The sequence below is a fragment of the Elgaria multicarinata genome, chromosome 9 (genome assembly GCF_023053635.1).
Source record: "Elgaria multicarinata webbii isolate HBS135686 ecotype San Diego chromosome 9, rElgMul1.1.pri, whole genome shotgun sequence".
Taxonomy (NCBI): domain Eukaryota; kingdom Metazoa; phylum Chordata; class Lepidosauria; order Squamata; family Anguidae; genus Elgaria; species Elgaria multicarinata.
Genome location: NC_086179.1, coordinates 43,403,349 through 43,416,943, shown reverse-complemented (window position 1 = coordinate 43,416,943; position 13,595 = coordinate 43,403,349). Strand labels below are relative to the sequence as shown.

Genomic DNA, 13,595 nt, shown 5'->3' with positions numbered 1-13,595 from the left:
AAAAGTGTAAAAAAAAAACCAGCTTTAGCTAATAGAAGGCAGTCATTTGAGCTTGATTATGCAAGAATTCTTTATTAAGTAAAAACTAGAGGAAAATACAAAGGATGAGAGAGTATAAGTCTTCTAAAGATGCTATAGTAATTGTTCTTTAAAAAAAATTCCTTAGGATTAATGCCAACTTGGTAAAAAAGCTTACATTAAGCAATTTATTTATTTTCTAAACATCATAATTCTAGAGTTGATCTCCCTTAAAAAAAATATGTTTGTTTTTTCTCCTGTTAAATACTAAATATTTATAGTTCAATTATTGACTCTTTTCAGAGGAAATGCATTTCTGTGATCTGCTTCTGGTACTTTGTGTGCTCCTGTGATCACCCACAGGAGTATATGTGGCTTCTGCTGGACTCATGACCCAGCAGGGATTGCACGGAGACAATGATGCATGAATCAGTACTTCCATGTGCAGACTATTCATGTGATGGCTGTGATTTTTGCAAACACAGTAGCCCAGTTTGCACGCAATGAGAAGCCACTGTAGGTAAATTTCCCAGCAGGGCTTTTCATTGTTGGGGTAGCCTCCATTTTGAATATTTGGGGCTTGTCATTTTGTGCCAACCAGGTGAGAATGGGTTGTTGGGGTGCTCGGCAAGCCTCCGAGAACCCATTATTTGTTTTAGGGTTGCAGGTGGCTTGTTAACAACCCATCCTCACTAAGTTTGCATGAAATGACAAGCTACGTTAACCACTCAACAACCCACCCTACTACAACTCAAATATTCAAAATGGCTGCCACTGCCACAATAAGAAATCCCACAGGGAAATTCATCCATAGTGGCTTTTCATTACATGCAAACCAAGTCAGTGGTTCAGAAAAGCAACATCTTGGTTTTTAAAAAAATCATATATAGACTGCAATTCATAACACTGTTTCATTCTATCAGTGCCTCTACACAATCTTTACTGAGTTGAGAGCCCACCAATAGCCCTGCATACCTGACCTAGAGCAATCTGATGCTGCAGTCCTATACATATCTGGTGGGAGTAAGCACCATTTAATTCAGTGGGGTTTCCTTCTGAATAAAGATACATCAGAGTGCACTGTTGAGAATCTATGTTGGCAATGTAACATATCTTAAACTATCTCTGATTATCTTCGTCTTTAACAGAACAGAGAAATTTAACAACACAAAATAGAGCCATAATAAAATGGGATTAAAGCATAATACATTTGGTTCTTAGCCACTCGTAGTCTTTCCACTGCCCAGATATATGGTATCTTCCATTCTAGGTCTTTTGAGTCAGAGTCAGAATGTTGAAAAACCCAACCTTTATGAAGAAATGAGAACTCAGAATTAGTTTTCTTAAATGTTGTAGAAAAATTGTAAGTGTCTGTCAAATTCCAAGACATTTATCAATACATTAAAGATATTCCAGTTAATCAGAACAATATGTTAAGACAGCCAGTCTAACAGAGTGGAGAGCAAGCTGGGTTCCGGATGGCTTAGTTGCCAGCCAAAGACACTAGGAAATCTTGGGTAAATTGTTATCTCTCAGCTTCAGTTTTTCATCTCTAAAATGAGAATAATACTTGCCTTGCAGAGCTGAAGCAATGGGCACAAAGAAAATAAATATCATGCAATGCTTATTTTCTTAATAATGTCACAACTCTGACCACTAAAAAACCAAAGCCCTATGACATTGCAAAGTGTATGAGAATGTATATCTTCAGCCATTGCTTTCGGCTGAGCTTGTCTTGGACAAATTATATCAGGTTAGGCAATATAAATTTATAAAACATATCTGTGTTTTATATCTGCCAGCAACATATTAAATAAATCTTAGTTGGTTAAATGGTAGATGATTAAATGTCAATAAATTAACATATTACCAAAGCATGCCTCTTGGTGATATAATTTAACACACCCACACCCACCTAAGTATCAGTTAGTTACCTGTTTCGCACATAATGCCAATTCAAGGGTTGTTTACCCCATGAATTGGAGAGGCCACTCTAGAGCATGGACACTGCCTTCTGCATACTCACCACTTCAGCTTTGCATCCACTTTCATCAACAACCCAGGAATGCCTCATTCCTGGGTTGTTTGATGCACAGTGCAAAACTGGAACTCTGGATTACCTGAAGGTCAAACAACACAGAGTCTGAACCAATGTTTTGTTGCTGGGTTAAAACTCTGGGTTCTTTGTCCCTCAACAACCCAGGGTTCCAGGTTTGTGGGGCATTCCTGGATCATTGATGAAAGTGGATGCAGAGTGGAAGTGACAGGTGGGAGGTAGTGGGCATATGCTCCAACATGGCCCCAACAAATCATGGGTCGTTGTTATGTGCGAATTATCTATAATAATTTCTTTTTCATTCCTTATTGCACCAAACTCAACATCCTCCCCCAAAATAAAGTTGTTCTTAACTATCAGTCCTACCTGTTAAATCTCCCCCCCAGCTTTAGTTGATTAATCTACCAATTAAACTGATTAAAGAGAGAGCACATGCACCATACCTCTTTCCTTGCACAGTTCTGACGACAGTGAAAAACTGATTGCAATTGGAGAATCACTGGCATATTGTTGTGGGACTACAGCTGATTGAGGAGAAAAGAAATTGTTCTTAAACACTCTGCTACATAAGGATGTACAGATATAGTTATTAAGAACTGTTTTAATTACAAACTTGCAAAGAGCTAGGTAACGGCCACAGCAAGTGCTTTTTTTTATTACTGAATTAAGAGCCCTGATACCGTGATTACTTTTTCACTCACCTTGAAATGGGAAAGTGAAGCATTTTTAATAAAAGGCTTGAAAAACTGCCTAATTTCTCAGTTTTTTTATCCTAAGTGCTTATACCTCTCTAGCTTCAGTTACAAGGCCATTTTCTAATGTTCTTCAGCAACTTTCCTCAATTAATCATTATATAGCTTCCTCTAGTGATTGTGGCCTGGGATGAAAATAGCAAATTTTAGGACTGACTTTCTCTTGAAATAAAAAGCAATAGATATAGGAACACATATTGATAGAAAATATATTTTAGAATGTAAAGTCTCCATGGTGCCTATACATTCTATTAGGTATAAATACTTTTAGCTAGATTCTATGTATACTTGGAGGTAAATCCCCAAAAGGTGTACTGGGGCGGGTAGGGGAAGGAATGAGGCAGCCAGAGGAGGACATGAGGAGAGGGACACCGGGCTAATCACCTCTCCTCCCTCTGGCTGCCCATTCCTCCCCCACAATTTTTTATTATCTGTATAATAAAATTTTAAAAAGGGAGGAGGAACGCCCCTGTTCCTCTACTCCTCCCACCCATTTTTATTTGTTATTAATTTTACAGAAGCGCGGGGCCGCCCCCTTCCCTATCCAGACCATGGCGACCAATCAGGGGCCACTATGGGCTGTGACAAGCCTTCACTGCCAAAAATGTTGGGGTAAGTGCCCGACTTTTCAGCTGAGTTTCCAGGGTTTGCCCCCAGATGGCTTCACAATGGCGGCTGCATCATGTAGATGACTTGCCGCTACTGCGAATTCACCCCAGGGCAAACCCCTTGTGTAGACATGCCCCTGGAGTCAAAGACATAGGAAAGGAGTCATTCCACCTAAACCTATGAATTTAGGTTTTAGCATGAAAACAATCAACTTCTTTCTATTTTTGTATGCAAAAGTCGTCCCCGGGGTATGAATATGAGTAGGGTATTGGTCCAGCGATGCCTGCATTTCCTGTGTGATACTAGAACAGCCATGTGTGGCTGGAGGATGCTGGGAGTCATAGTCCAATACATCTGGAGGGCACCAGGTTGGGAAAGGCTGTATTAGAGTATTAACAGCAAACCAGTAATTTCTTCTTACTCCTGTTTAACAGGGTCCCAGGATTTTCCATTTCCTTTGCAACACCAATTGGAAAACCAATGCTTTTTCTGCTTCCCCTTTTGCTGCTTTCCGCCATCTCATTGTCAGTATATTCAGATGTGGGTGACAACCTCTTAGGCAATTCTGATGCTTGCCTTTTTCCTGATTTCACGTTTCTGTATGCTAGCGCCTGCCAAGATTTTTTATTACACCAGGCACCTTCAGTGAGCTCTTTCCAACTGTAATTCAAGATATTTAAAATCCCACAAGGTAAAATAAACTTAGACTTGGAAAAATGCTTCAACATTTCTTCTAGCTCGCATAATATGGCAACAGCCATGCATTTATATTCATCCAATGAGGTTGGTTGTACAAAGTCTTCTGTAAATGAGTCTGAAGGTGTTTGGGAAGGCTGAGCAAGAGGGTCCTCACAGATGGCTCTGGACACAAAAGGACCAAATGTTTGAAGAGAACCTGAATCTTTCTTCACTCTACTGTTTTTCACTAAAGCATCATTTCCTTCCATGTGCTCTTCTGTACATCCAGGATTCCTTCATGTAGACAGAAAACATATGTTATTTATTTGTTATTACAGTTATATCTGACCGGTTTTCCTCTTGCAAGGAATCCAAGGCAGTTTACCTGGTCCTCCTCCTCACTACTTTATCCTCACAACAACCTTGTGAAGTAAGTTAGGCTGAGAGTCAGTGACTGGCAAAAAGTCACCCCAAGAGTTAGCTTCCTCTGGTTTTCCTGACAGGGCTCCTAGGCCTTTAACAGTTTTTGGACAGGTAGATATTGTATTGTATTGTATTGTATAGATTTTATTTTATTATGCCTTTGCATTTTGTTGTGAACCAGCCACCTTGGAGGCATTATTATTATTACATTTATATCCTGCCTTTTCCCCCCTCCAAGGCAGCTTACAGGATTCTTCTCCTTTCCATTTTTATCCTCGCTAAAGCCCTATGAGGTAGGTTAGATTGACAGTCAGTGTCTGGCCCAGACTTACCTAGTGAGTTTCATGGCTGAGTGGAGACTAGAACCCGGTCCAGCACTACGCCACACTGCTCTATTAACCACTACACCACACTGCCCTAATATATTTTGGATATCTTTTGCCTACAATTCCAGAATATAGACCAAGAACTCTTTAGGGGTGAAGAGGGTGTGACTATGCATACCAGAAGCTGCAGACACACCTATGTATATGTTCAGGCTTGCTTCTTAGCTCCAGATGTGAACAGTAGTAATCAGGAAGCTAGGAAGTACAGAAGCAGCAAGTACTTCCTGTATGCTGTAATCAACATCACAATTTCATATTCAACTCATGCTTTTTTAAAAAAAGCATTTTTAATTTGTAGTGTGCCTTTAACAGCCTTGCCATTTGAGCTGCTCAGTCAATAATTTTACATGAAATGCCAAAAGGTTAATAACTACCTCTAGAATCTATACCAAGTTATTGGTGATTCACAAAAGCATCACTCTGAAGGGGCTTAATAAATCAACTGAGCGCCTGAAAATGACTCTCGTGACCTATTTAAATAATAATTATCATGTCAAAGTTAGAAGATGCTCTTCTCAGATAGTTTTGCTATGCAACAAAGCAGATTTCACAAACAACTGCTCACCTATTGGCCAGAAGAATGGGGGTGGAATGGGGGGCTGAGGGGCTGAAAGAAAGGAAAGCAAAGCAGTTTTTATTTTGAAGTCACAACTAATTACAAAATGACCCATCCCTATTGTATGATGGGTACTATATAAAACTCAGATAGGGAGATGTTTTCGAAGGGTTCTGGTCTAAACTGTACAGACAAGGGAAAGATAGAGGGAACAAAGAAGGGTTGATAGAGATGTAGTGAGGCTGGCACTGAAATGAAAGCAAGGGAGAGGCTAAAATGGTTCCAGAACGTTTTTGGTAAACTAATGAATTTGAAAGTTCTTGGGTGTAAGCTCCATTCATTTCACTTAACACCAAAAAAGGATGTAGTGAAGCTCAGAACATCACACCAGTGCACTACTAGTTTATTATTTAATTTATAATAATTAAAATTATTATAAAAAGCACACAGGTTGCTGAAGCACCATGTTTTAATAGGGAAACAGCAAAAATGCAGGGTGGTGGGGGGCAATGGAACAGTGCACATACATTAAACAGATTACTTTTTTCCCTATTACTGAGCGTGTGTTGTACATAAAAACTGAGGTTCCAACACTTTTTCACTGCAACAGCGCAGGTGTCCAAAAGCAGCTCACAGGATGCCTGAGTGCCTCACCAGCACCTGCAGCGTCCTTCATAGTGGAAGTGGGGGAGCCTGGCTCATGGTGGTGGGTGGTAGCTAACTGGCCAGCAACTGCCCATCTAAAACTTCTGCACCTTTGTTCTCCCATCCCTTTCATCTGGAGGCAGAGTTTTTAGTCGGGGAGGCTTTAGGCTTGTGGAATAAATTTACTTCATCTGGTTTTATTACTGGAACCCTGAGACCCACCAACCAGAGCCAGGCGCAAAATAGTGGCTCAAGAGAGCAGACAATAATTAAGAATTAAGGACAAGGTGCCTCTGAACGCATGCTCATTGTAGGACAAAATTCTATTCCTGGTTCCCCCACCAACCTTACTTTTTATAGCAACCTAATTTAGGCTGGGGAGCTTTTAATTCTTGCTAAAGTTAAGACAGTTGGGCGTTGGAAAGCTTGACCAATCTACTGCAGATCACTCAAAGGTCTACCCAGTAGCTTCTAATCTAACCTTTGCCTTCCCTTTCTGAGAATATGTGAAGGATGAGATGAATATTGATAGTATTACTTACTCTAGACTAAACAAAAGACTGAAGTTGGACTGAGTTAGAAAAACTGGGATGAGGGGACGTAGAAAGAGGGGGGAAATGGCTTGCAAACCGGGTCAACATCTGGAGGGTACCAGGCTGGGGAAAGCTGGGGTAGACAATACTAAGCTAAATGGATTAATGAATAGACTCAATATAAGGCAGTTTCCTAAATTAGTTCCTATCAAATTTATTCCATACCAAATAAATCCCTTCCCCCAAATAAATTCTCCTCTCCACTCACAATTTATTCCACAAAATCCATTTCCAGTTTCAGTTAATGAGCTCCATCACACCAGCAACTTATCACACTCTCGCCATGCCTGGTATATGTTTTCGCAGCGCGGTACTCACATGACATCGTCCCTGTCCTGCACTCATCTCGCCTCGTCCTCCCTTTTCCGTCTTATTTTGGAGAGGGGAAAGTCCGATTTCCGCCCCCTCCGTGTGCAATAAAGCTGTTCCTCCTTCCCGTGTATTGCTGTCCTTGCGCTTTATCGGACCATCCCGGTTTTTGTTGGGGTCGTGTGTGTTGGAGGGTGGTCTTGCTGACAAAAGAGGGTGGGCAATTCTCCGCTCAACTGCTCAACCATGAAGGGGAAGGGAGAGAGGGCACCTGGACACCCTGAGGTGAAGGCGAGTGAAGCTGCCGCTGCTGTGCCCAGACTAGATCCCATTCAACTCTATGGTTCTTACTCTTGAGTAGGCATGTCTAGGTTTCCTGACCAGAACAACGTCGGCTTCCCATTGCCTTGCCAACATTGACCACAAACATCTCCAAAAATTAATTGTAATACTTTCTTTTCACTTATATTGTTTAATATGATCTTAGGGGAAAGCATAGTGTGTTGTTTTACCATAAGTGCACAGTTTCAGACTGCCGTACTATTGTATTTGCGCAGAAATAAAAAAATATTAAATATATATATATTTTAAAAATTAACTGCAGGGAGAAGGAGAACATAGGGGGCAGGGCAGATTTTGCTGGCACAGTAGCAATACAGGTGAAAAGATACATGAGCTGAAGTAAGGAAAGGAAAGGAACCTCTCGTGCAAGCACTGAGTCATTACTGACTCTTGGAGGGACGCCAGCTTTCGCTGACGTTTTCTTAGCAGGCCTTATAGTGAGGTGGTTTGCCGTTGCCTTCCCCGGCCGTTATTACCTTTCCCCCAGCTAACTGGGTACTCATTTTACCGACCTCGGGAAGATGGAAGGCTGAGTCGACCTGAGCCAGCTGCCTGAAACCAGCTTCCGCTGGGATCGAACTCAGGGAGCTGAAGTAGCGTAACAACATACAGACATGAAAGTGCCCAGCACTAGACTCGCTAAGGAAACAGAAGGGGAAATCGTGGACTCAAAGCGGGGTGGGTGGAGTAGGTGTGAGGGAGCTCAGCAACTCAGGAATGGGATAGTTCATAACATGCAAACCCAGAAACTCTGCACTGCTTATGGGTTAAACAATGCAGAGTTAACTCAACAACAAACCATGTGTTCCTAGGTTGTTAAATGAAACCAGAATTGGTTCATAATTGCTCACATGCTCAGCTCACCCCTTGCCCTTCCTGGATTAAACAACCCTGATATTGCTGACCTGACATGCAAATTGCGTCACTGACCAGCAGTTGTTCTCTAAGGTTTCAGGAAGGAATTTTTCCAGTCCTACAGAGATGCCAGGGATTGAATTTGCGAACTTTGGCATGCAAAGCACGTGCTCTCAACATTACAGATGTTAAGAAAATAGTGCCTTAATAAAAAGTTGTTTAAAATGAAAAGAATCTACATTTTAATCTATTATTAATGAATCAGTTAATTTATTTGACTGATAAATCAATTATTACAACTTAAGTAGGAAACCATATTACCGGTAAAAGTTCCTAGTTTCATGAGGATTTGCTCTGACTGAAATTATCTCAGCAAACTGTTGTCCTCGTTCCATTTTCTCAAGCCATTTTCTCTTGCTTTTTGGCTAAAATAAAATAGGCTTTCATTAAACCTTAAAAGCTTTGGAAAAAGCAATAAAAATGAATTAACCACGAGAAGGGAAATTACCTGGTCAAAGAAATATATGGGTCCTTGTCCCAGAGTTTCAGCCATTTTTCTCTGTAAAATTCTACATCTACAATGATAAAATATTATGAAAATGACAACAAAAATGTGACACAGATGAAATGCTTTTATTTTTGAGTGCTATAATTAAGGGCTGATTAGGTGCTTTAGAAACAAAGCACTCAAACAATATATAATTTATTCCTAAAACAACACCTAATGGACATTCTTTCTCTTTCTTTCCCACACTTCCCAAACATCTGCTCCAGAATGTCCCCCAAACCCTCTAGAGCAGATTTTGAGAGCATGCAGATGACTTCAGAGGAATCATTTCCTCCTGGTTCTGCTGACTGAAGCATTTCCATCAGTGGAACTACTTCATGGGATTTCACTCAGTGGAAACTGTATTCATAGTTCTGATTTGGGCCTTCACAAGTGCTCCATGTACAGATGAAGATCAGGTGGCCACTTAAGATGCAAAAAAAATAAGATATGTACCACCAAAAAAGAGGACAAAAGAGGGCATCAATTTGCATATGCTAGTATCTATGTACACAGGGAAATTTAAGAATAAATATTAGAATTAAATTTTTACAAAACTCAAACCAATTAATTTCTCAGGCAAATTACACCTCAAAATTCTTCAATTAATTTGCATTCTACCCTAGATCCCCAAAATCAGGTTTTGTTGATTTTGGTCCAGATCCTGTTCCAGAATCAATTTTTCTTCAATTAACTACTCCCATTCAATTCAATCATCACATAATTTCCACCCCAAATCAGATCAAATTCACCATAAATAGGGTGCTCACCATAAATGAGGAGATAAAACATTGGCTTGATGTTGAAGCCATATATTCTGCATTTAGTCATAGTCTTAAAATGGAATGCAGGAGAAAAATGCAGACATACAGTGTAATCCTCTATATGTCTACTTAGAAGTCTGATTAGAGTTAAATGGGGGATATCCAAAAAAGTGGGTCTAAGGTTGCATTCTTAGGGCACAATCTTATGCATGTTTAGATAGAAAGAAGTCCTACAGCTCCTAGCATACCCCAGTCAGCCATGTTGTCTGGGTCATGCTGGAAGTTGTAGGGCTTTTTTCTGCGCCCCTTCCTAGAGTCGGAAGACCTAAAGACGGCAGTGTATGCACTGGTAACTTCAAGGCTCAATTTCTGCACTGCGCTCTACATAGGGCTACCTTTGTGCCTGGTCTGGAAACTTCAACTAATTCAGAATATGGCAGCCAGGCTGGTCACCGGTACACCTAGGGATGACCACATTACACCAGTTTTAAAATCTCTTCACTGGCTGCCAATTAGTTTCCGGGCAAAGTATAAAGTGTTGGTTATCACCTTTAAAGCCCACATGGTTTGGGTCCAGGTTATCTGAGGGATCGCCTTCTTCATTACAATCCAACCCACACACTCAAGTCCTCTGGGAAGAATTTACTCCAGTCAACAAAAACAAGGCTGACCACTATTACCCAGAGGACCTTTCCCTCTGCTGCTCCCAGATTATGGAATGACCTGCCAGGAGGATTCGTCAACTTAATAGTCTTCCGGATTTTAAGAAACCTATAAAGACTGATCTATTCCGGCAGGCCTACCCAGTTGAATTGTAGGATGCCTTTTAAAAATGTGCTGCTTTTAATGATTTATTAGTTTGAATGTTTTAATTATATGCATTTTGTGGCATTTGTGTTGTACCCTGCCTCGATCCAGAGGGAGAGGCGGGTAACAAATAAAATGATGATGATGATGCTCTACTAGGTTTCAGGTTGCTAGTTTCAGTTGTACCTTGGGATGTTGAAACAAATAATGGCTGATCCATTTTTTCCAATTTTTCCCTAACTGTGTGGCTTTAACATTCTCCCATCCCCCATCCCACCATTTACATGACACCCAGCCCGATGAAGAGATCTGGTGAACTAGAAACTTTGCTCACCATTTTGTGACATTTGGGTTGATCCTAAAAGAGGCATTGCCTTACTGTGGGTTTTGAAATTCTCCTGGAATAAGCATTTGTGGATTGCTCTAGTTTATAGAAGCTAGTAATAAAGTCTGGTTCTTGCCAATTTTTTTAACCTTCAGGCACGGTGTGAAAAGAACCTGAAGTCTGAAAAATGCGTAATTTATAGAACATTTTCACTGATCATGTTAGATTTATATTTTCAAAATGTGGTTATTAATTCTACTTGTTCCCTTCTTATAGATCCCTAGGAATTTTGTATCTGTGCTTGGAAGCTAATTATGAATGCCATAAATTTATTAAAAATAGGAATAGCCTGTTCTGGTAAACTGAACATATACAGTCGCTTCCTGTTCAAACTCTTTTTAAAGTTGATATAAATGTTTGCCTCCCTTGTTCCCTTGCTATCTGCTTCACACAAAATCTATTTTAACTCTTGTCTTTTCAAATCTTCCTTGTTAACTATGATTCTGTAAACTACAATAAATAAATGTTGTAACATACCCTTGAAGAAGACTTTCCACACAGAGAGCAGAGCTTGCTTGGTCAATAATATAAAATGAAATACTTAAAAGCTGTTCCTTTCAAGGCAGAGTGAAAAGGAGTTGTCTCTCTGTGATGGCGGTCAGTCTGTCAACACACAGTTTTAAAGCCCTGTTGCTTGGTTACTGCATGGGGTGGATTGTATTCAACCATACACTCTTTCTCCAGCCAGTTTCTGCTTAAAAGCTTAGGATCTTAAAACAGACAAGCCACAATTCAGTGTGGTCTTATGTGAAACCCACTAAAATAAGTGTATATTGGTATGCCTACTGCACAGGTGTGCCTGATATTTAGAAATATATCCCACTGAAAGCAAGCCTTTGCTCAGCCTCTGTGGTCTATCAGAATCAGTCACAGACTACTAGTGTCCCACACTGACAAGCACAGGGTAACTTTAATAAAATGGAATGAAAACGAAATCTTGATCCCAAATGAAGGATGCAATCCTGTAGACGTTTAGATGGAAAAAGTTCCTACAGCTCCCAACATTCCCCAGGCAGACATGGTGGCAGGGAATACTGAGAGTTGTAGGATATTTTTTCAGTCTAAACATCCATAAGATTATGTGCCATAAGTCAATGTCTTTGGGGTTAAAGTGATATATGGAAAGGTTAATGCCTTTTTCAGCTTAACATTTTAGTTCTGCTTTAATGGTGAGGTGTTCTTTAAAAAACCCCACTTTGGTTGTGTTTATCGATTTCTCTAAAATTGCAACATTCCACTGAGAATCCAGCCAATTTAATAGGCCAGAAGAAAAAGGCTACACTAATCCACAGAAACCACTAAGAAGACCTTTGCTGCTCACCCAACTACCTTTTACAAGTATTGCTCAGTGAAAAGCAAACCTGCTCCTGTCCTCAATTTTCTGGCCAATGCAGTCAAACTGGGAAGGTTGACAAAAAAAAGAAAAGCAGCGATATCTTGTTTCATTTCCCTGCATCACATGTATTCATCAATAAATGAGAGAGATGCAGGATTTCTATCCCTCCCTCCCATTTCAATCATAGGTGTTTTGCTCCAGTTGGCCATGGCTGGATTCCCCATTGCACCCACCCACCCCCAGCTGCATTTATTTCCTTGGCTGATGACTGTGGGCATTCATTTTTCTGGCTTGAGAGCACATTGGTAGGCACACAGCGTTTGCCTGGCTTGAGAACAGCTTGGTAGGCACTTGGCACTAATGTTTTGGTTTTACTAAAATTAAATGTTATTAAATTTATTTCATAACTCCCCTGATCAAGCTCCAATCATGTTGTGCATGACTTGCAGCCCCATTCACATTCAACAGATGTGATCATTCATTAACTTAAATTAGGGCTGAATGAGCATTGGGATGCAGATCTGTATCTACAGCTATCCCTTTCCAGATGGGTAAATTCATGTAGAAACTACTTAATTATTGCTCTTTTGCACTGACACATACATTCTTTTCTTTTCAATCCCCTCATATAGCATTAAAACCCCTTGTATATTTATTTATGAAAACTCTATTTACCCTGCCTTTCTGTCCTGAGTGACATCCAGATCTTCTAAACAAATCTAATATAAAAACAATAGACATACTAAAAAAAATCAGAAAAACAAACTCCCAGTGGATAGGTGGGATTCAACCCTGCTTAGCAGAGGATAGCTTGCGTTGTTAGTTATTTTGAGGAACATGTTGGTAAGTCATATATTAAAATATTGTGTACTGGCAGGCATGGAAGGAAAATGTGTTTCAGGGTTTGTTTTTCAAAAAAATCGTTAAAGTTTTAACAACAAAATTTTGAGGCATCTTAAAGACCAACAAATTGATTTTGGTATAAGCTTTCATGGACATTGTCTACTTCATCAGATGTGTGGAACATGATAGTGAGTTTCAGATTTATAAACATTACATGTGGGGTGGGGGGGCAAAACAAATGTGAACAGTGAGATCATTGCAAGTCTTGTGGGAAGTTACAGTACAATTCTATACATGTCTACTGAGAGTAAAACTTCTGAGTTCAAGACAACTTACTTTCAGGTAAGGGTAGCATCCAATGTTAGTCCTACTTAGAGTAGACGCATTGAAATGAATAAGAAGTTAGTCACGACTAACTTAAATGCCATTCATTTCAATGGGTCTACTCGAAGTACAACTAACACTGGATACTATCCTAAGTGGCAAACTATGGCATCTGATAAAGTGTACTCCAGCCCACGAAAGCTTATACTATAATAAATGTGCAACACTGCAATCCTATACATGTCTATTCAGAAGTGGGTCCCAGTGAGCACAATGGAGCTTATTCCCAGGTAAGTACAGTAGGTGCTGGATTCCAGCAGCAGTCTTTAAAGTACCATAAGACTTGTTTTTCCTGACGCACACACTT

General features: G+C 40.1%; 1 protein-coding gene across 1 annotated transcript in view; it reads left to right on the top strand.

Annotated features, from left to right (window-relative positions):
* ELK3 (ETS transcription factor ELK3) overlaps window positions 1-13,595 on the top strand; it is a 409,974-nt gene that overhangs the window by 73,878 nt on the left and 322,501 nt on the right. The gene's annotated exons all lie outside the window — the stretch shown is intronic.